General features: G+C 30.3%; 1 protein-coding gene across 2 annotated transcripts in view; it reads right to left on the reverse strand.

Moving 5' to 3' along the window:
• The window catches only part of LOC142327491 (band 7 protein AGAP004871-like), a 243,013-nt gene extending 221,759 nt beyond the window's left edge, over positions 1–21,254 (reverse strand). Inside the window, exon 1 of one of the 2 annotated variants that reach the window (XM_075370608.1) lies at positions 21,070–21,254. The gene's annotated coding sequence lies outside the window, so the exon portion shown is untranslated. The remainder of the gene's footprint in view (positions 1–21,069) is intronic. The other variant, XM_075370607.1, reaches the window with a different exon arrangement.
• Positions 21,255–23,616: the final 2,362 nt, after the last annotated feature.

Here is a 23,616-nt window from a genome sequence, read left to right on the forward strand (position 1 = left end):
GAAAATAATAATAAATACGTCGTTTGAAATTCGATTTAATAGAAACGTTTAAGAGCTTTCCGAAAGAAAGATAATTTGGTAAAATCAATTTTAATGATTGAAAAATTTGATGTTTTGAATACTGCACACAAGCCCACTCTATTTTTTATATTTTTTATTTTATTTATTTTTTTTTAATTTCTTTATTTCTTTCACTTTTACATAATTAATAATTATTGGAGTAATCCTAATACTAATTATAATATTACTTAACTTAATCATACTTAATTTAACATTGTTTTATAATACAATTTAATATTTATTACTTAACTTAATTATACTTAATTTATATTATTTGTAAAAGATGAAAGATTAGGTGTCTAGTAGGGTCTTGCCCGTTTTGTGGCATCATCCCTTTTCTATTAATCTTTTTAGTTTAAGTAAGGGGAAAAGTAAACTGTTTATATCTTATATTTAGTTACTTATTTCGTAAACAACCACAATTTAAACTCGTATATGAAATTCATTAAAAGAGAATTTTCAAATGTTTATTTATTATTACTCATTTCTTTATTTTTGCACGAATAATCATTTCTTAGAGTTTAGCGGTAAAGTTTCAACAAATCTAATTTGTATGCGTGCGTGTTATTTTATTAAAAATCTTTTAAATAATCATTACTTGTATCTAACTGATATATGTAATCATATTTTATTTTAAACTAGGCTTAATAGATTAATATCTTTAGAACAAACTTTAATTACTACAATCAAGTTATGGCAGTCGATAATATTTTAATTGAGATTTTATTGAAAAGTCTAAATTTTTACTTTATTCCTTTATTTGATAGTTTTTTAAAAATAGAAAATTCTGTAGGAGTTTTTTTTTAATAAATGGGTTAAGAGATCGATGGAGGTCTAGGGAGACAATGTGAAAAAATCAATCAAGCTTTATTTACCTAAACTGAAATTGATACGTATAATCTTTTCCTCGGTTAGTAAAAAATTGAGAGATTTACGTCATACTTCATAACTATTTTTATTTTTTTTTTATAATCGTGACATTGAAATATATGTCTCGACCTACTATGTTTAATTTTTCGATAAAGAAATGAATTTTTATGTTTACATTTATTTTTAAACATACAAGGTTTTTAGATTTATTAAAGTTTATACAAAGTGGGTGGTTAGTCGCCGCCGCGTCGTTTAGGGTCAATCGAGGCAACGTTCTAGGCGGACCGACTGCCCCTGATTGGTTAAAAAAGGATAGAAATAAAAAAATATAAAAGAATAATTAAAGTTTGAGATTTCACTCTTTACTTCCTTGGACTGTACAAGGAAGTATTATAATCGCGAAAAATTTCGGTTTTCAGATTTCAACGGAAATATACATTTTGACTAGTTTCGGCGTGACGCCTGTACGTACGTATGTATGTATATATCTCGCATAACACAAAAACGATTAACCGTAGAATGTTGAAATTTTGGATTTAGGACTGTTTTGACATCCAGTTGTGCACTTCTCATTTTGATTGTAATCGACTGGAACAAAAGTGTCCAAAAAACTAATAATCCAATTTTTTTTTATTTTGGAACTTTCTTAACTGCAGTAATAAGCCCTCATCGAGTACTTTTTAACGATACATCATTAGTGGTACTTATTTTCATTGGTTACAAAGTTATAGCCCAATAAAACTTTAATTAATGAAATATTTGGATCTTACAAGGAGAAGGTACATCAGCTCTAATCCGACTTCATAATCTTTTTTTTTTTAATTGACTTTATTCATAATTATTAACCTCTGATTGTAAAAAAACTTTTGCAATAATAATTCAAAAAAAAAATATGAAAAAGAAAATGTAATAAAAGATATATGTAATTTAATAGGCGTACAAGGAAGTCATGTAGTGTCCTTATTTTTTTAACAATCATTGCAGGTTTATATAAGGTTAAAAAATATTAAAATTAAGATTCCGGGAGAATTGTTTTTTCTTTTAACATACATGGTGTGCGAGAAAAGTAATGAGACTAACATTTAACTTACCAAAGTTTTTATTTTTTTCAAACAACAATATTATCCCCTTCAAAGTAGTTCCCTTGGGCAGCTATACACCGGCGGAGTCGTTGTTCCCACTCCTGGTAGCAGCGCTGGAAGGCTTCAACTGGTAGGGCTTTCAACTGGTCGGTCACAGTCTTTTGAATGTTCTCCAGAGTTCCAAAATGATGTTCTTTTAAGGCATGTTTCAATTTCGGAATAAGGAAAAGTCACAAGGACTCAAATCAGGTGAATAGGGGGTTGAGGAACCGTAGGAATGCGTTTTGAGGTCAAAAATTCCGTGATGGAAATTGCCGTGTGACACGGGGCATTGTCATGATGAAGAATCTACTTGTCTGCAATTTCTGGTCTCAAGCGAATCACTCTTTTCCTGAGCCTTTCAAGGACACCTTTGTAAAACACTTGGTTGACAGTTTGTCCTGGAGGAACAAATTCTTTATGCACGATACCCCTACTGTCAAAAAAGCATCTCGGCAGGGTTTTGATCTTTGATTTGCTCATTCGACATTTTTTCGGTCGAGGAGATGGCGGTGTGTACCACTCTTCGCTTTGCCGCTTTGTTTCAGGATCGTACTCAAATATCCAGGATTCATCACCGGTGATCACACGATTGAAGAATTCTTGGTCATGGTCAGTCCTCTCAAGAAGATGACTGACTGAAACACACGTTTCTTCGATCGTCCTTCTGTTCCGTTGTGAGGTTTTTCGGCACCGATTTCACACAAACCTTTCGCATGTCCAAATCGTCTGTCAAAATTTTATGTACGGTGAAAGCGTTTAAATTTAACCGTTCACTCATCATCCTTATTGTTAAACGACGTTGTGATCTCACAAGAACCCTCACACGCTCAACCTTTTCGTCAGATTTTGAAGTTAAAGGTCTTCCTGAGCGAGGTTGATCTTCAACGTGTTCTCGGCCTTCCAAAAATGATTTGTGCCAGCGGAAAATTTGTGATCTTGATAAGCAATGTTTCCCATAGGTCTGTTTCAACTTTTCAAAGGTCACACTCGCGGATTCCCCAAGTTTAACACAAAAATTGATCGCACAACGTCGCTCTAAATTCCGATGCTCCATTTTCGTAACACACAACAAAAACACAACTTCACTGATGGCGCTGTCAAAAATAATGTGTTAGTTGAACGGAATTGAAACTCATACTGAGCATGTGGAAGGAATGAACAAACCGGTCTGCCACAGACCAATAGACACAGCGTTGCCAGATCGCTCGCAGTGTTACGAATCTCATTACTTTTCTCACACACCTCGTAGGTTCAAACAACTTTAACGAGGTAGATATATATGATGATAAAATAAGGTTGGATGATAAAATAAGGTAATGATGACAATATCCGCCTCAGCTCGAGCATTAAAGTAAAACTGTATAATCAGATTAATAGGTACACTTCATATGCTACGGTAATTTTGGATAAAAGATTGACGTTTAAATTTCATTTTTATTTTGTTTGCAAAAGGATGCTGAAATCCTTTAGAACAACAGCGTTTCCCAACATGGTGGTCGGGGCGATATGAAAGGGAATCGCGAAATTAGCCTACAACTTTATATATAAAAAGTAATAAAATCATTTTATGAGGAAAAAAAAATATTATAAGCATTTTACTTATAATTTTAAGCATACGCGTACAGAAAATAAATTAATGAAATGTTTGTTTTTTATTTAAAAGTTTCTTCATATATGGATCTGTGTTTGAAACGCAAAAGCAAATTGTTTTCAAGAGATAAAAGACGATTTCTATATTTAATTTTTTAGCGCAACCGTAGACGAAAACCCTTTTAACACAGGTAAGACGTGGCACTAATATTTTCAATGCTTCTGCAACTAAATTTCCAGATTTATTTCGACGAGAAGGCATAAACTTAATCTAAATATTCCGATCAGAATTGGAGTTGGTAACGTTTTATCGGTAGACACTCCGATGAGCCGGTCGTGAATCACAACTGGTAACTTAGCAGCTGCAACAACGTTTTTACTAAATGGATTCAGTACCCATCTCTTGGAGAAATAATTTTTATTATCCTGGAAACACTTCACCGACTGAATTTTTAGCTCACGCAAATCCATCTTTATGCTTTCCAAACTGTAATCGTAAGCGAGCGGAAACATATCAAAACGTTTGCTTTAAAGGCGAATAACCCAGATGAAAAACTCCTTAATTAAAGCATGAACTCGTGTCTGTCATTAATTGTTTTTATCACGTCCTTGTAAATTCACGTTCAAGTCGTTTAAATGCGAAAATATATCAGCTAAGTAAGCCAACAGCAACATGGCTGCTGGCTTAATGATGCTCATTATTCTGTAAAAACATTGAGAATGGCGTTTGTTTATTCTGGAAAAATATTATTAATTCATCCTGCAACTCCAATAACCGGGTTGACAGTTTCCCCGCGACAACCATCTGACTTCTCCAAGGAAAAGAAGAGAAGTCCATCTTTTCGTCCATCTCATCGGGTAGTTTAGCAAACGGCCTATTCTGTAATGGTCGACTTTAAATAAAATTAACCATTTTTAAAGCTTTACAAAGAATTTGTTTCAAATTTTCCGGCATAATTTTTTTTGTAAGAGCGCGTCTGTGAAGGAAGCAGTGCATCCATTCCGCACTGGTGTAAGACGATCTTTTCAGAAATCCACTGTTCTTTCCTGTTACAGTCTTTCCACCATTACTACAAACTGCAATACATTTTGTCCAAACTAAATTATAGTTTTTAGTAACTGCATAAAAACATCAAAAAGACACTATCCAGTCGCATGACCAGGTATTGATTTACAAAATAACATATTTTATTTCATTGACCTTTCCCTATCGCAAAACATAAGAACCGAGAAACGTTGATTCATCAAATTGAATACCAAACATTTCACTTGAACTCGCTTGCTGAATTATGTGAACATCGGCAGCCGTATCATCGATTCATCTTACTACTGTGACGTAAAGGATAAGATGATTCAAGCGTACTTTTATAAATATATGGCTTGATATACAAGTAGAAGCTTGTTGATTTCTCAAAGTATGTAATTTTCTTTCGAAAACTTCCAAGGGTTTGTTCGTATGATCTGGATGTTTGGTTTCCAAGTATCGAATTAATTTTGATGGCTTCATGCTTTCATCGGAGAGGACTTGAAAGCAAACAACGCACTGTGGCTTTCCATCCGATAAAACCATAATTTAAATGTCATTGTTCAATCTTGTCGTTTTATCAAACGATTCACTGAATGTAGATGACGGTTCCCTTCGTTTTTTCCCACATTTATTAATTTTTCATAAGAATCTAATTGAAAAAAAACACAGTTACACCGTTTAACCGCACACTAAAAAACCGAAACCTCAATTATTATTTTCAATGAAATTACGTTTTTAAAAACTTAAACGCACCACACGCACGCTTTGCATTCGAAACTAAACTTAAATCACTTACGCCTCTTTTATTCTGATGAAAGCACGACGAGTTCAAATGAATCATATAGATAACATGACGCTCCCACAGCGAATATTATGCAATTTGGTCTAATTACAAGGAGCATTTACACATCAAGTTGGAACCAGTAAATTGCTGTTTGTATACCTCATACATGCTTGTTCATAACGTCGCTGAATAGCTAAATAATTTAAATGCATAACAGTACGAGTATATAACGCAACTAAATAGTTTTAACTAGGGGTTGTGGTTGGGGGATCGTGAAATATTTATTATACATATGTTTTTAATTTATGGAGATCATGGAGCTAAACAAAAGGTTAAGAATCGTTGCTTTAGAAAAACTATTAAGAAAACTACTAAGATAAGGTAGGGTATAGAGAGACTGATGTACTATACATGGGCCAAACAATGAGATTTACGAACGGAAGATATCCTATGACAGATTCATTGGAACCGATAGGATAGATTTCAACGGATATAGTAGGATTTTACTTCGTGTACAAAGCTAATTCAAATTTCGTTTCTACGTACTACCATTAAGTATCTGGGGATTCGTTTTGTAAGGTTACGTGCAATGAAAAAACAGCTGGTAGAGTTGATGGGGCTGTAGAAGATGAAGGATATAACACAGCAGGAAAGGTACAGTACAGACATATTAGGTTAAAGTTACGCATAGTTTCATTCACCTATTTGAGATTATCTAAAAGGTAGATACAGGCATGGACCGTTAGTCGACGTAAACGCTGAAAGGATATGATACTGGTTAGGAAGACCCACCACCGGGTTAGTCTAACAATGAACGCGTCTTCGCAAATCAGCTGATTTGGAAGTCGAAAGTTCCAGCGTTTAATTCCTAGTAAAGGCAGTTAATTTTATACAGAGATTTGAATACTAGATCGTGGATACGGTGTTCTTTGGTGGTTGGGTTTCAATTAACCAAACATCTCAGAAATAGTCGACCTGAGACTTTACAAGACTGCACTTCACTTACACTCATACATATCCTCATTCATCCTCTGAAGTAATACCTGACGGTAATTCCCGGAGGCTAAAAAGGAAAAAAGATAAGATACTTGTTAGGAAGGATGAAAATTTAGGAAAACTATTTGGATATCGATAAGATAATACCTGCCATTATATCTTTATCTGTCCAGAAGTGAAGGATTTTTTTCGGAAAATATTTCGTTTGATTATTCAGACCGAAAAACACATAATATTCAGAATATTGGCTAGAGATAATATTCAAAATTTTGTATAATTGCATGGATAAACAGTTGGTTTGTTAACTACAAGGTTAATTCTTCACGTTCATTATTAGTATCATATCAAACAGAATCATTGTACATAAAATTGTTGAGAACGAACTGGATTTGCTATACGGTTCCGACTGGAAAAACCGTTGACATCCTTCTCGGTTCCGTTCCGTTAATATAATAGATTTTTTTTTTTTATGTTTATATAATCCAAAAACATCTTAGTTTAATTATAAACCTATGTAAAATAGTTTCCTTGTGTAAATCACGCATCTATTTTTAAATAAAAAATGTTGGACAAAAAAATGCGTAAATTACGGGAGTAAAAATGGTAAACCTTAAACATAAAAGCTACAGAATTTTTTAATAAATTTTATTACCTGTTTTAATGAAGAAAATTCTGATGCGTTTTAAATAATGAAGTGTTTTGTAATAGTTGAAAATGATAATGATCTTTTAACAGGGTTCAGTTAATAATACACTGTTACAAAATCTTTTAATCTATAATCGAGGCATATCGAGCATAACAAAAATCAGAAAGTAATATTATCCAAACATCATAACATACGGTTTAAATGCCAATTTAAAAGAAAACATTACCAAAATGAATTAAACGATAACTAAATTCTACAATAACATCAATATAAGAGTCGATACAACACACATCCAACAAAGAACAAATATGGTATTTAATACATCAGTCGATAGTAGAAAGTCAAATGGCCGTCTCATCCTCTTTCATTTAATAACATGTCCGAGCACCGCTGGTACTAGACCGAAGTAAATATTTTGGCAAAACGGAGATAGAAGCAAAAAGGAAAATATAAATTTAGATGAAGAGAGAAAAGGAGAGGCAAAACAAGGATGACGTTTATGAAACACATCGGTCGTATCGGTAAATATATTCTGTAGCATGATATTGGCTTACAGTCTCCTTTTAGCGTGTTTGTTTAACAATATATATATATATAACTGCACGTACTCGCACAGAGAATAAAGCGGTAGTAGAAACTACTCCCTCTGCTCTTTTCAGCAGAATTCACTTATAAACCTTAAGCTTAAAGTACACAAATAAAACAGTTAACAAGCCGACCGTGTTCTTGTGTGTATGTATATACATCCGATATTAACCACTCTACGCAGGAAAAGGCCAACAGTTTTTGTTTTTTGTTTTATTTAAATAAATATTGCTCAAGTTTTAGTTTTAATCCAATATTTTGTTTTTAAAAACTCACTTTCTTTTTCTGTTAAAATGAATACCTTATATATTACATATAGATATAAATATTTTACAGAATTATTATAATAGTTTTAAAGTTTAATAAATTTATTTAAACATGTAAAAAAAAAAGGTAATTATACATCTAAAATAAAGCTGACAACACAGTCGCAGGTTGTTCCTGATGCACGCTTACACACACAACTTAATTTAAAATATTTATAATTTTATTTAAATATAATATTTTTTCGTTTATTTAATTCAATGATTCTAATTAAAGCGCGCGCGCATACCGAATTTCATTCGCGCGGTGTGGCGACACTAACCCACCGGGTTGGTCTAGTGGTGAACGAGTCTTCCCAAATCAGCTGATTTTGAAGTCGAGAGTTCCAGTGTTCAAGTCATAGTAAAGTCAGTTATTTTTACACGGATTTGAATACTAGATCGTGGATGCAGATGTTCTTTGGTGGTTGGGTTTCAATTAATCACACATGTCAAGGAATGGTCGAACTGAGACTGTAGAAGACTACACTTCATTTATACTAAACATATCCTCATTCATCCTCTGAAGTATTATCTGAAAAATAATTACCGGAAGCTAAACAGGAAAAAGAAAGAAAGGGTGTGGTGACGGTCGGCAATAATTTCACAACTTACATAGAACAAATTTCGATTATACGGTCGGCAGACTGGTGTAGCCGTTGAGTTTAACGCACCCACCAAGAACCGACTCGACCGGGCGATCGAATTCCAGACCTAGCCAGATCAATTTACTTTTTTGGGTTGGGGTTGCGATTTTGCCAATTTTTTTTACAAATACTGTTATTTTATAACCGTTAAAAAATGAGCATAAGAAAAGTTATGACCTAAATTAGATGAAATCTCGATATACTAAAGAGTGATCTTGCTCTACAGCCTCACCCCCTTGACTTTTTAAGTTGAAAATTTAATGACATCAATGCCCATATATAGAAGTGATCTGACCATATTCGGTCAAAATTGGTTCAATAATTCTGGAAATATAAGGTGATTAAAGGTCAAGACCGAACACACACACGTACATACGAACATTAACATCCGGAAAATTTCCATCCGGTTTTTTGGTATTTTGGGTTCCTAGGTGTCAAAACGTCAAGATCCAAGGAAAACCGCATATGCCCAAATTGGACCCATTACAATACTTTTCCTAGAGTTACAGCTCTGTTACAGCGCTATCTAGACGAAAAATAAAAATTAACTAACATTTTATTTCTCGATAAATAAACTGTAATAAACACAGCTTTATTAATTTTGCTATTTTTTACTATTATCCCAAATCCTAGACGTTTAAAAAAAAACAGCAGTAAAAATGTTAACTAAACATTCACATATCAAAGTAAAAAACACCCTTATCAGAAGTATGCAAGAATTTATCAGCAGATAAAATGTGATGTTCTTAAAAAAATCTTTGTAAATCATTGTAAATGATTTACAAAGATTTGCTTAGAAACAAAAATTATGTTTCAATCTTCTTAATTATCTTAAACTATGTAATACAAATTGTATTATTGCATTTCCCTTACTGGTAATAAATGATAATTTATTTAGGATACATAATTTTTTATATATTTTTAAGATAATTTATATACTAAAATATCCAACTAAACTGAGGTGTTTTGACCCATAACTTCACTCCGGAAAATGGTAAATTAATTTGCAACTTTATATTATCTATCCCGATTTTTCTTACTGCATGATGCACGTAAAATTATCTGAGGTAAAACAGCCATCAGCCAGAGAAATAGCACTCAGAAAGTAGTGATGTTAGATACCCAAATCCTAAGGCGAATGGAGTAAAGATGTCCCTTGTGGAGCTGAATATCATTGCACTAGGTTAGCTTCTCTTGATAATTTGCAATAAAATATTAAAGCAATTAAAATATTATAAAATATTGCCTGCTAAGGTAAACCTTAGCAGGCCTAGATCATGGATACCGTTGTTCTTTGGTGGTTGGTTTCAATTAACCACACATCTCAGGAATGGTCGAACTGAGACTATACAAGACTACAACACTTCATTTACACTCGCACATATCCTCATTCATCCTCTGAAGTAATACCTGAACGGTAATTCCTGTTGGCTAAACAGGAAAAAGAAAGAAAAAGGCCTAGACACATAACCCACCGGGTCGGTCTAGTAGTGAATGGATCTTCCCAAATCCGCTGATTTGGAAGTCGAGAGTTCCACCATTCAAGTCCTAGTAAAGGCAGTTACTTTTATACAGATTTGAATACAAGATTGTGGATACTGGTGTTCTTTGGTGGTTGGGTTTCAATTAACCACACATCTCAGGGATGGTTTACCTGAGACTGTACAAGAATACACTTCAGTTACACTCACACATATCATCCTCATTCATTCTCTGAAGTAATACCTGACTGTGATTCCCGGTGGCTAAACAAGAAAATGAGAGGAGAATTGAATATAAAATATTTAATTAGCCCTAGAGTTATTGGGTCCCAGTCAGCTTGTAGTTTTGTATGTAGCCCAAGAAGTGAACGTATCCTAGGGCTACTTACGTGAAGTAAATATTGACTAACTGTGACATATAATTAAAAAAAAGCTGACAGAAAAAATTAATACAACAACCTCTTTTCCATTTCTCACTTAATTATTTTTTCATTAAAGCGTAGCTACTAATAAACAAACCATATTTCATAAATGGATTTAATTATAAGTGTAGAAGTTTTTTATATTATGAATAGATAAATTTTATACAAAGGGGATCTTTTAAATTTTTTTTATTAAAATATTATTATATTATTTATATAAAATAAAAACTGGATGCAGCATGGTTAAATTAAACAAGGTTGACCATTTCTCATGTTATATTAGGTAAATGCAGCAAAACTCAAAATGGATTAAAATTAATGCTTTGGCTATCAGCACTTAGTTAATCCTGTGCGGTAGCATTACCAGGCTCTCACAACATATAAACACAGAATTGTTAGAAAGCTAAACCTCAGGATACAGAAACCCGTTTACGTTATCATACAGAACCTTTATATCTATCATAAATACAATTAAGGGATTTGCAGATGACCTCGCTCTTTTAGCAAATAATATTCAAGAAGCCAAAACACAAATCATGTGCCTTCAAAACCTAGCACAAAAGATAGGGCTTCATATCTCTTTCGAAAAAACTGAACTAATGCCCATAGATCCTCTGGTAATAGAGCATATTACGGTAAACAATCAGAAAATTAAAATAGTAAAACAATTTAAATATCTAGGGGAAATAATAACTTATAATTTAAATGAAAAAGTGACATGGCAAAACAGGACAAATAAAATGATTAAATCCCAAAAATTAACTTGGTCAACACATAACAAAAAATGCCTTTCTGCTAAAACAAAACTTAAACATTATAAAACTGTAGTACAGCCAGAAGTCACCTATGGAAGCGAGACCCTTTTCAAAATCACTCAGAAAAACCGAATTGAAAAAATTCTGAAAATAGAGAGGAGAATTGTCAGAACGTGTATAGATAAAAAACACCAAAAAGAAGGCCAATGGTGGATTGTGCCAAATAAGGTGGTGTATCGAGAAATAGAGCCTGTTACTGATACTATGCGGAAAAAAAGAATCTCTTTCTTTGGTCATCTCATAAGGACACTGGAAACAAGACTGTCAAGAAATATCATTGAAAAGCTTTGGTTCCAAAAGCTAGAAGTAGGATAGATCAAAGAAATTAGAGAAGATATGAAAGAATTGGGAATTTCCCTGACTGACCTACAAAATAAAACTGGAAAAATTACACAGCTAAAAGACAAAAGCATTAGATTTAAACAAAAGACAGAAAAACGACAAAATACAACGAAGAGGGTGTTTATGGATGAAGAAAAGAAAGCAAGATCTGAACGGATCTTCTGGGCAGCTCGGAAGAGTAAAATAACACGCTTTTCTCAAAAAAGATCCAACTAAAATTGACTTAAGTGGTCCCATGTTGGCCGTAAAAGCATAATAATAATAATAAAATACAATTAAGAAACACATTTTTTAAAAATAACCAATGGATGAAGCCATTACTTGGTCAAAATCCATCATTTTTTTTAACTCAATATTTCTCTGTAAAAGTACCTATATAAAAATTTTATTACTCAATGACATAATTTTCCTTCATTTTATACGTAAAGATAAAGAAACCTTTTATTATAACTATCTCTCAATATTGAATAACAGCTCATTTGGATTATTAGCTCTAGAAACTTATATTTTGAAGAAGTGTTCTTCATACCCTTTTTCTTTAAAGGTTTACTGAACCTTTTTATACTATGTAAAATGAACGTTAAATTTTACACATAAAACAATAAGATGAACAAAATAATTTAATAACAAAATTAATTTTCATATTCTTCAATGATTTTTTGATTTTATTACTTTTAAATGTATTAAAATTTTTATTGTTAAAAGATGGTCTGTTTCTGAAGAAATGTAACATGCAAGTGTCCCATGCTTTCTTTATATGTATAATTAAGCAGAAATTAAGTTTTTACACTCTAAAATATGGTGTACTGAGAATCTTAATTCTGTTATCTCTTAATATATAATGTATTTTTAATACTGATCATCATTTGGAGAAGTTTTAAAATTTTTCAGAATAATCCATTGAAAACTGACCAAGAAAATTAGGAAAACTTTGGTAAAGTTTAATATTTTTAATTAATATTACTGCTGACCATAATTTTTATCAGGGAATAGGGTAAATTTCAATGTTTTAAGTATTACATTTCAATGCTCTGGTTTGTTTATGAGAAAATGGCAACGCCACAGGAAAAGTCATTTTGTGTACTGCGTTATACAAAGAGCGAATCCATTGTTTCAATGCAGCGAGCATTTCATCGTAAGTTCAACAAAAAACAGCCTTGTCATATACATATTTACAATTGGTACAGGAAATTTGTACAAGATAGTACCATATGCAAATGGAAAAGCACTGGTTGTCCTCTCACATCACATGAAAATTGTGAGCATATCAAACTGCTTTCAAACAAAGCCCTAGGAAATCTACAAGCAGTGGAAGCAGAAAACTTGGAATTCCACAAACAGTATGGCGTGTGCATAAAAGACATCTGTATCAGAAGCCATATAAGTTGCAGTTCAGGCATTGCAGGACGATGGATTGGAAGAGGTGGGCAACATCATCTTGTTAACCTTAAATGGCCTCCAAAGTCACAAGATCTTTTATTGCGATTTTTATTTGTGAGGGTACATAAAAAACAGCGTGTGTGTACCACTTATTTTTTGCTACTCTTCAAGATCTGCAAAATCGAATTGTTACAACATTGAATACAATAACTAGGGACCATTTAATTCGTGTGGGGCAAGAAATGGACTACCAATTGGATGCTTGTCGCAAACAAAAGGTGCTCATGTTGAATGTATAAAATAAAATTTTGAACTTTCCTCTATTCAGTGATGTATCATATAACCCAGTATAGTAACTGATCATTAGATCATATAGAGCTGATCTAGTGGTTAATTCGTCATTGCAAATCAGCTGATTTTGAAGTCGAGAGTTCTAAGGTTCAAATCCAAGTAAAGGCAGTTACTTTTATACGGATTTGAATAGATCATGGATACTGGTGTTCTTTGGTGCTTGGGTTTCAATTAACCACACATCTCAGGAATGATCAACCTGAGACTAAAAGACTACACTTCATTTACATTCACACATATCATCCTCATTCACCCTCTTAAGTAATACCATACAGTGGTTCTAGAGGCTAAACAGAGAAAGAGTGAGAATGCTTATCATATGTGTCATATCACATCTATTGTTGTTCATTAGAAATAAATACTTAAAATCATTTCCTTTTTGAATAACCCTAAATGTACAACATTTATTTAAACAAAAATTATAATGATGGATATCAAATAATTTGGTGATTGAATGAATCCACGGTTTAATATTTTATGCATATATTGTTTTATTGTACTATATTAATGAATAAATATTTTATTTTGATCTCATCATGAATAGTTAAGTATGCTAATCTATGAATAAAAAAAGCAACTGCCTCCACATTTGTGTTGTTGGATCAAAGGAAAGTACAGTGAAACTTTGATCAGAATAGTCATAAAATTCATGTTTACAGAATTAAAATTAGTAAATCTAAATTAGTAAACAAAATGAAAACCAATCCAGAAGATATTAATGAAAATTATTTAAGCACATATTAATGTACATATGAGATGTAGAAATTTCAGGTTTATTTATTTTTTCCTAATTGGTATATTTAAAAATTCAAGAGAATGTTTCTGTAAAAAAAACACTCGTTTTAATTGTTTTTAAGTAAATTAGCAAGAAGGTTTTCTTAAATGGTTTGGTAATTTACCAATGGAATCACAGTAAAGCCATTTCTCATACGTCGAAGTATTGTGCTGAGTTAAATTAATATATCCTTAATGTTGAGTAAAGAAATATTCTTACGGTAGTTAGAGAATGTTATATGAAAATTGTATTGATACAAAAAAATAAAAATGTTATTCAACATAGTTAATTTGAAAAATACATATATGCAATTTTTTTACAAAAGACCATTTGTAGTTACTGTCATTTCTATTAACAAAGAAAATAAAATGTGTAACTATGCAGAAACATAAATATGTATTCAATTATGTCAAATTACATCATAAATAGATAAGATCTTAAGTTTTATAATTTTACTTTAAACTATCTTTTTTATATAAGTATGTAATAACTTGCATTACTTTTTTATTGCTATTATTTAAGAGAAATTAATTAACAAAAATCTCTCTATAATCAATAACAATCTTCCTGTCTTACGGAGATTAACAATTACTCAGTCTGTTGATAGAAATTTTAAAGAGCAACATAACCAATAAAAAAATAAAAATCATTAGAGAAAAATATATAAATAAATCAGCATGTTTAAACTAGCATGCTATTTTCTCATTCCCAAGTAACTCTCATTCCTACAAGTAATGCAGTTAATAGATTACAGTATCTAGGATCTGTAAAATCCACACACCTTTCTAGCTCATCTTTATTAATAAATGTTTTCATTCTTCACAAGGTAATAGACAGCCACAAATGATTAGTTTCAGAGAAAATATTAATAAAATCTACAGGTGGTCCACTAGAACTGAATGACAAAGCAGAGTTGAGTTTTTATATATTCCTACATATCTGGTTCATTTTTTATTTCAAATTATTTTTTTCTTTTCTTTAAATATTTTATTACTAAAATTATTTATGTTAACAGTTATAATGTCAGAAATAAATGAAAAAATTTTTTTTTTTTTTTTTAACCAAGTTATCTCCAATGCATACAATGCACTACAGAAGACTATTAATTATTGTATATTAACAAGAAAATTAAATTTTATATTAATAAAAATCGATTTATTTTTTTTAAGAGGTGCATTAATAAGAATTAAAATAAATTAGAAACACTGAGGGATATTCTTAATTTTAGTTTGTCAAAGGTAATTTGGTAATGCTCTTTTGAAAACATTAATTAACCTAAGTAAAACATTTTTTTTTGTCTTCAGTCATTTGACTGGTTTGATGCAGCTAACCAAGATTTCGTATCTAGTACCATTCGTTTCATTTCGGTGTACCCCCTACACCCTACATCCTCTATCCCTAAAAATTTGTTTTACATATTCCAAATGTTGCCTGCTTGCACAATTTTTCCTATCTACCTGTCACTCTAATATCAAAGCGACTATTCCAGAAAATGCTACTTTCTTCATCAATTTGCAGCAACATCTCTTCATTTGTCACTTTATCCACTCATATGATTTCTAACATTCTCCTATAGCACCGCGTTTCAAAAGCTTCTAATCTTTTCTTTTCAGGTTTTCTGATCGTCCAAGTTTCACTTCCATATAAAGCTACACCCCAAACATATACTTTCATAAATGCTTTCCTAATGTTTGAATTAATTTTTGATGTAAGTAATTTATAATTCTCACTGAAAGCTTGTTTTACCTGTGCTTTTTGGCATTTTATATCATTCCTACTTCGTCCATCTTAAGTAATTCTGCTTCCCAAATAACAAAATTATTCTACCTATCTTTTATTATTCTAGTACTATTCTATATCTTTATTATTCTACTATTATTCTAGTAATCCTTTCTCATCTTATTTTCATATTCAGTGATCTATCTACTTTATTTCTTCTACATTTCATTACTTTCGTTTTAATCTTGTTTATTTTCATGTGGTAGTTCTTGCATAGGAATTCATCCATGCCATTCATTGTTTCGTTTAAATTTTTTTACATTTAGCTATAATTACTATATCATCAGTAAATCGCAGAATCTTTATCTTTTCACCTTGCATTGTTACTTCAGATCTAAACTGTTCTTTAACATCAATAACTACTAGTTCTATGTAAAGATTAAAAAGTAACAGGGGTAGGGAACATCCTTGTCTTACTCCCTTTTTTATTACTGCTTTTTTCTTATTCTCTTTGATTATTAGCATTGCAGTTTGGTTCCTATAAATGTTAGCAACTGACGTTCTATCTCTATACTTGAATCCTACATTTTTAAAAATGCTGAACATTTTATTCCAGTCTACGTCATTAAATGCCTTTTCTAAGTCTATAAATACCATGTATATTGGTTTGTTTTCCTTCTACTATTAATATGAGAATTAAAATTGCTTCTCTTGTCCCTATACTTTTCTAGAAACCAAACTGGTCCACTCCTAACACTTCTTCCATTCTCCTCTCAATTCTTCTGTACAGAATGCTAGTTAAAATTTTTGATGTATCAGTAGCAAAGCTAATTGTTCTGTATTATTCACATTTATTTGCTCCTGCTTTCTTTGATATGATGACAATAACACTCTTTTTGAAGTCTGATGGAACTTCCCCTTTTTCATAAATATTACACAACAGTTTGTATAATCTGTCTATCGCTTCTCCACCAGCACTCCGCAGTAATTCTGCAGGTATTCTATCAATCCCAGGAGCCTTTCTCCCACTCAAACCCTTTAATGCTCTATTAAATTAAGATCTCAGTATGCAACTCCCTTTTCATCCTGTTCGACTTCCTTTTCTTCATCTATAACACCATTTCTAATTCATTTCCTCTGTACAACTCTTTAATATATCCCATCCACCTATCAACCCTTTCTTTTGTATTATAAATTGGTGTACCATCTTTATTTAACACATTATTAGATTTCAATTTATGTACCACAAAATTCTCCTTAACTTTCCTGTATGCTCAGTCTATTTTACCAATGTTAATTATCTCTTTCCACTTCTCAACGCTTTTCTTTAATTCACTCTTCTTTCGCCAGTTTGCACTTCCTGTTTATAGCATTTCTTAATTGCCGATAGTTCCTTTTACTTTCTTCATCACTAGCATTCTTATATTTTCTACGTTCATCCATCAGCTGCAATATATAGTCTGAAACCCAAGGTTTTCTACCAGTTCTCTTTATTCCGCCTAAGTTTGCTTCTGCTGATTTAAGAATTTCCTTTTTAACTCTTCCACATTTTCTATCTCATCTTTTTTACTCAGACCTCTTGCGATGTCCTCCTCAAAAGTCTTCTTTACCTCCTCTTCCTCAAGCTTCTCTAAATTCCACCGATTCATCTGATACCTTTTCTTCAGGTTTTTAAACCCCAATCTACATTTCATTATCACCAAATTATGGTCGCTATCAATGTCTGCTTCAGGGTAGGTTTTTTTTAAATATAAATAAATTTTTTAATTTTTTTAAATATAAATAATAATTAGTATTATTTATCAAATTTACTATATTATTTCTTATGTTATCTCTTATGTCATTATTATGCATCTTATACATATTATCTTCTGTGTTGATTATAGTTTCTTTCGTTATTTATTATGCTATCATTTTAAGTTCCTTTTTATTAAAATTGATTTGTATCACATTGATAATATTATCTCCAAATTTATGGTTATAGTTTAAATTATTTATTTTATCTTGTTTTATAATATTATAAATATTTTTAATAATTTATTAACATATTAGCGGTAACCATGTTTGAAAGAAAGGTAACTTAATTTTATTATAGGCTTGAACGTACGTACATTAAAAAAATATATACATTGGTGGAAAATTTAAGAAAAGCATCAACAATTCTTTTTATTAGTTTTTGTGCGTTTTTAAAAAGGAAAAATCTTTTTTTTTAATTATGGATAGATCTACATTAAAAAAAGCGATCTGAAAGAAACTCAAAGGCAAGAAATCTGCAATTTGATAATATTATAAAAGATATAGAGAAACAATATTAACAGACTGCTACGGAGTGAACTACGACACAGTCTGGAATATAGGGAATATGGATTTTTTCTTAAAAATTAACTTGTTTACCTAAGTTTTCCTGCTAAGTTTCTTGAATATTCACGGAAAATACTTCAGAATAAAAATAGACTTCTCTACTTATATCATTTCACTCTTTAAAACACAACACTATTGATGACAAAAAAAATTAAAATAACTTCACACCATTTATATAACGATTTAATTTTACTTTTTAAAAATTCACTTAAATTAGCTATTAAAAGTTTCAATGGGACCACCATCAGAAGAAATTAACTCCTCTAAAAAATAAAAGACACAAATCAAATCAATCAATCTGGGTCAAAGTAACCCCTAATGATATGTGCACATACGCACACACACATAAATATGTATTTATAAATACATATTTGATAGGTCAAACTGATAAACCTCTTTCTTAGAGAAGTCATGTAAGAATAAAATAAAATTTTGCTGGCTTCTTTAAGTTGGCAATTATTTCTTTATGTAGTAATATAATTATCATATTTATATCAATAAATGTTTGTGTAACTAGTTGCAAACTTCCAAAAAGATATAATATATTAATAAAATGAAGTAGAATCCACAGGTAATATAAAGGAGATAGAACAAACGTAAAATCATACAATACTAAGAGATCTGCAAGAAGAGATAAAACAAACTACTAATACTGTGACGTGGTTTAGACAACAAACTAAACTAAGCTGTTATTATCATTATAACATAAGCTACACAACTTCAATCTCAATACAGAGAACAGTATAAATTGTTAAAATAATACACCAAACATTCAGGAAAATAGATAACATTATGATATTTTCATAAATGAAAACTATTTATAGACAAAAAAATTATTTAATTAAACCATTAATGAATAAAACATGACAACAATCATACATATAAGAAAAGGACTATTCTTGACAAATATAAAATTGGAACCAATTACGGCTAACTGTTTACCTTTAATCTCAACAACAGACTATCCTTCCACAGTTGGATGCAGTTCTACATTAAAGAATAGTAATTTTAAAATGAATGACACAGTAAAACCTCTACTTAGATAAGAACCAACAACAATTTTCTTGTTTATTTATTTAATTAAATAACATTTCTTCATATTAATAAAAGAAAGTGAATTTAATAAGTTTAGTTATTTTTTTTAGTTTTTCAAACCTGAAAATTTTGCCGTGCACAAGACATTATGGGAATTTTAACTGTGTAGGTAATTTAATTTCATTAAACAAATAAATAAAAAATGTTCTTTTAATATAGTATTATGAAAAGTCAATTCAGCATAATTTATACAACCCTTAATTACTGTCTTTATTAGTGCATGCTGTTAAGTAATTTTACGATTGTGGTTTTGAAAGTAGTACAAATAAAAGCTATGTCATCACATGATAATACAATAAAATACTACGACAATACAAAAGCAAATCTGCTTTTATAATTCTCTTGGATGCTACACAGAAAGGTTTAAATTCACTTAATTTACTCTAAATACTCATGATATACTTGTTAAAAAACATTCATTTTGTACAAACGGCTGGAAAGAGAAGAGGTCAACCTAATTACAGACAAGCGATCATACTGAATTAAGTACAGAACCTGACATGGGGCAGATTTTTTGAGGAAAGTTTTATCTGGATAGTAAGCTATCATTTTATACAATATATTGTTTACTTAAATAGTAGCTTGACAGATACTCAAGCATGTTTTTCTTGGGTCAATCAAGTCCTCTAAAAATTCAGATGACATTTATCTTTTTAACAGCAAATATTCCTCAACAGTCTACACTTAGCTATAATTGGTTGTAATTTTACATCTATCAAGGATAGCCATTTTTTTAATTATTTAGGATTACCGTTGTCATTTTCTATTCATTGGTGGTTTAATTTTTTTTATGTATAAATAATTTTCATTTATGAATGACTAGGATGAGTTTGGCTAATCTACAGATCAATTAAAATCACTCAATGTGTAGGTTTGCATTTTATTAAAGTAAATTTCAAAAAATAATCCCAAATTTATGAAAAATTTTATTTAAGTGTAAAAAATAAAAACCAAGGTTTATTATTTTATAACTGCAATACTTATACTATTATATAGTTTAAAATTACACTTTTTATCTTGTATGCAATCTTTCAGAGCCATACACAATAACCAAACAATTAAAAAAAAGAAACAAAAACAGATAAAAGCTTTTATTACTGGAACTGTTATTACAAATCACTGAATTTATTTTAAATTTTCAACCAAAACACAGAGTTGAAATTGTATAGGCAAATTAATAAACGTAAGACCTTATTTTATGTCAGGCGTTTTTTTTATATTAGTAAACATGAAATTAATAAAAAGATACACCTACTTCCACTAAATTACCAAAAAAAATATTAGTTTCTACAAAAGTCAACAACCAAATTTCATTCAGAACTAAAAATTGTTAAGAAAATACACATTTCCAAGGGTCATGAATATTTACAAAATTCCTAGCTTCTTAACAACATAAACAATTATAGTCGGCGTCATGTATTTAAATTATCGTTAATAACAGGTAAATATACAGAATATCAAACATGAACAATTTCATTATAGATAACGACATAAGTAAAATACAATCATTTAACCATCAACGGTTAATAATGAGTAAACTGTAAAATAAGGTATGGATATAAACTGTGCCAGATATTCGGTAAACAATTTGTCAAAACACTGATTACAGGTTTAAATCCACAGGTTATGTTTTTAAACGTTCACAAGAATTTATAATACATCATATGAAGTTAGTTAAATAAAAATGTTTAGCGTACATCTACTCACGTTATGATGTTAGATGTAAAAGAACAAAAATCACAAATATAATGAAATCTCTAATCGCATAAGAAAAAATCCAAAACAAACCGACAAAACGTCATTCACGGGGCGTGTGTACGAAGCTGACTGGTTGCAGAAGTAAACAAGCGATTGAACCTGAATGTTGGTAAACCTGCACCGACAGAAAATACAGTAGTTATGAACATGTCACTACACAATTATTTATCACTTTATGTATTCAGAATGATAATAATCATAAAAAATACAATGTTTAAAACAAAATTACTAAAATATATTTCCCCTTATGCACTGTCTGGCTGTAATTACATGAACATCAGCGCACCATGCGGACTAAAATTTCTAAAGCGGAAATAATAAAATTCAAGATTTTCGTTAAAACAAATACGTACAGAAAACAGCAAATTAGTTATGTAAACTCTTAACAATCTGCAATCTAATATCGAATTTTCCACATAAGTAATTAACCTTTAGCATAGTAGGGGCTAAAATAATGTATCTATTTAATCTACATCACATTTAAAAGGGTAGGATACCTAATAATGAAAAGCTCGGACGTCATTAGTCATAGTCTTTATAAAATGTTATATACATATATATATATATATATTTTTTTTTAATATTTCTGTCGTCTATAGTATCAGTATCTTTATAAATTTTGTAGATATAATAACCTTTTTTTAAAAAGGCTAAATTTAACGTTAAATTGTCCTTTCTTTTAAAAAGTTAATACTCCTAATGTAAAATAGTTCATATTGTATTTCTAGAAACTTATTTATTTCATTTTCATTATAATGAGTCTTAATATCTTTCAAAAATTGTCTACAATTGATTATTTATGAATAAACAAATAAACAGTATTGCAGATCTTTAAAAATATCACAATTCCTTGTAAAAATAATTAATCAGTTCACTGAGGAATTCACTAGTGATATTATTTCCTAAAATTACATTATTTTTTTATTATGATTTTAACAAAAGCATATAAAATAGGTTTTATTATTATTGAATTATCATGAATAAGAAGTTGATGGCTGAAAGTATTAACTGTACATTTATATTATTTCACTGCATTCTATCATCAACATTCAAGCCAATAATTATTTGACACCTTGTTCACCAATGGTAGTACTCAGATTTTGATTAAAAATAAAGTGAGATCTAATATACTGACTGAATCTATAGACTCCAGCTAACATTTTACTATTTTTGTTATTTATAATTTTAAACTATTCCTGTTTCTTACCTTATTTCAACAAATTGTTTTCATTTATTGGATACACCTAGCATAATTATTATCAAAAATTTTTGTAGGAGCTTGAAATTCAGTTAAAACAGGCTTTATTTAGATCTAAAAATTGTGAAATAGTCCATTCTACTGAATCCACATTTACAAATTTTTTTTGGAAGTTCAAATGGATATATTTATATATTTCCGTTTTCTACATTCATCTTATGTTGTATTTCTATGAATAAATTATTTTCATTTAAATGACATTCTAACAAATTACAACATTTCTAAAACACATAAATTTTTCAGGTCTTTAATTTTCTTATCTCATTTATCATTATGTTTATATTAAGGTTTATTTTGATTATTTTTAGATGTTCAGTGACTATTGCAACATCAAGTAAGACAATAAATAAATCAACTCTGTTCTAGGTCATACATGATTTCATCAATACTTATTATCTTTTGAGACCTGACTATTTTTATCTACCTCTTCCTTTTGGACTAGTTATGAAAACATCAGATTATTTGGTTAACTGCCCCTTGAAAAAATGTGTATCTTTGTTCCCATATTTTGAATTCTTTAATTGCTGGTATTACAAAATATATATTAAAGCTAATTTTCCTAATATTGATAAATTTTCATTACTACTCAACTTTTGGCATTTGACACTTCTCAAACTAATAGCAGTACCTTAATCTTCCCTCATTTATTACTTTCTACATTGCAGAGTTAAGTTTTATGATATTTTTTAACCTATTAGCTTGATGTATTTCATTTATATATATAGCAAATAACAACAAAATAACCACCAAATACAGAACAGAACCTAAAAGGCTAATACAAAAAGTGACTTTTGGTATTAGTATTTTGTTGTTATTTGAGGTTAACTGGCATAGTGGTCAGTATGTTGATGAATTATTTGAATTTTTGCAAAGTTATTATTAGTTATACATGGATATCCTAAATGGTTTTTTTTTTCAGTTGTCTTTGTGGTTATAAAGAGAACTGAAAACATTTTAAAGTAAGTTTATTAGAAACGTCTTATTGTACAATTTGGTTTAGTGTGACATTACAAAAAAATTAATTTAAGAAGGCTGCTCAAAATGCGTCTATAATATTTTTCAATTCCTTGAAGCTTTTCAAGGTTGTCAAAGATCAGCAAATTTATTTTCTATTAAGGTTCACATAACATTATGAATTTCTTACATGAGCACAATTCAATTTAAATTCCTTTTCTTTGCGATTCCTTCAAATTTGTACTACACTGAAATTTAAAACGGGCTAGTTAAT

The sequence above is a fragment of the Lycorma delicatula genome, chromosome 7 (assembly GCF_047948215.1).
Source record: "Lycorma delicatula isolate Av1 chromosome 7, ASM4794821v1, whole genome shotgun sequence".
NCBI lineage: Eukaryota > Metazoa > Arthropoda > Insecta > Hemiptera > Fulgoridae > Lycorma > Lycorma delicatula.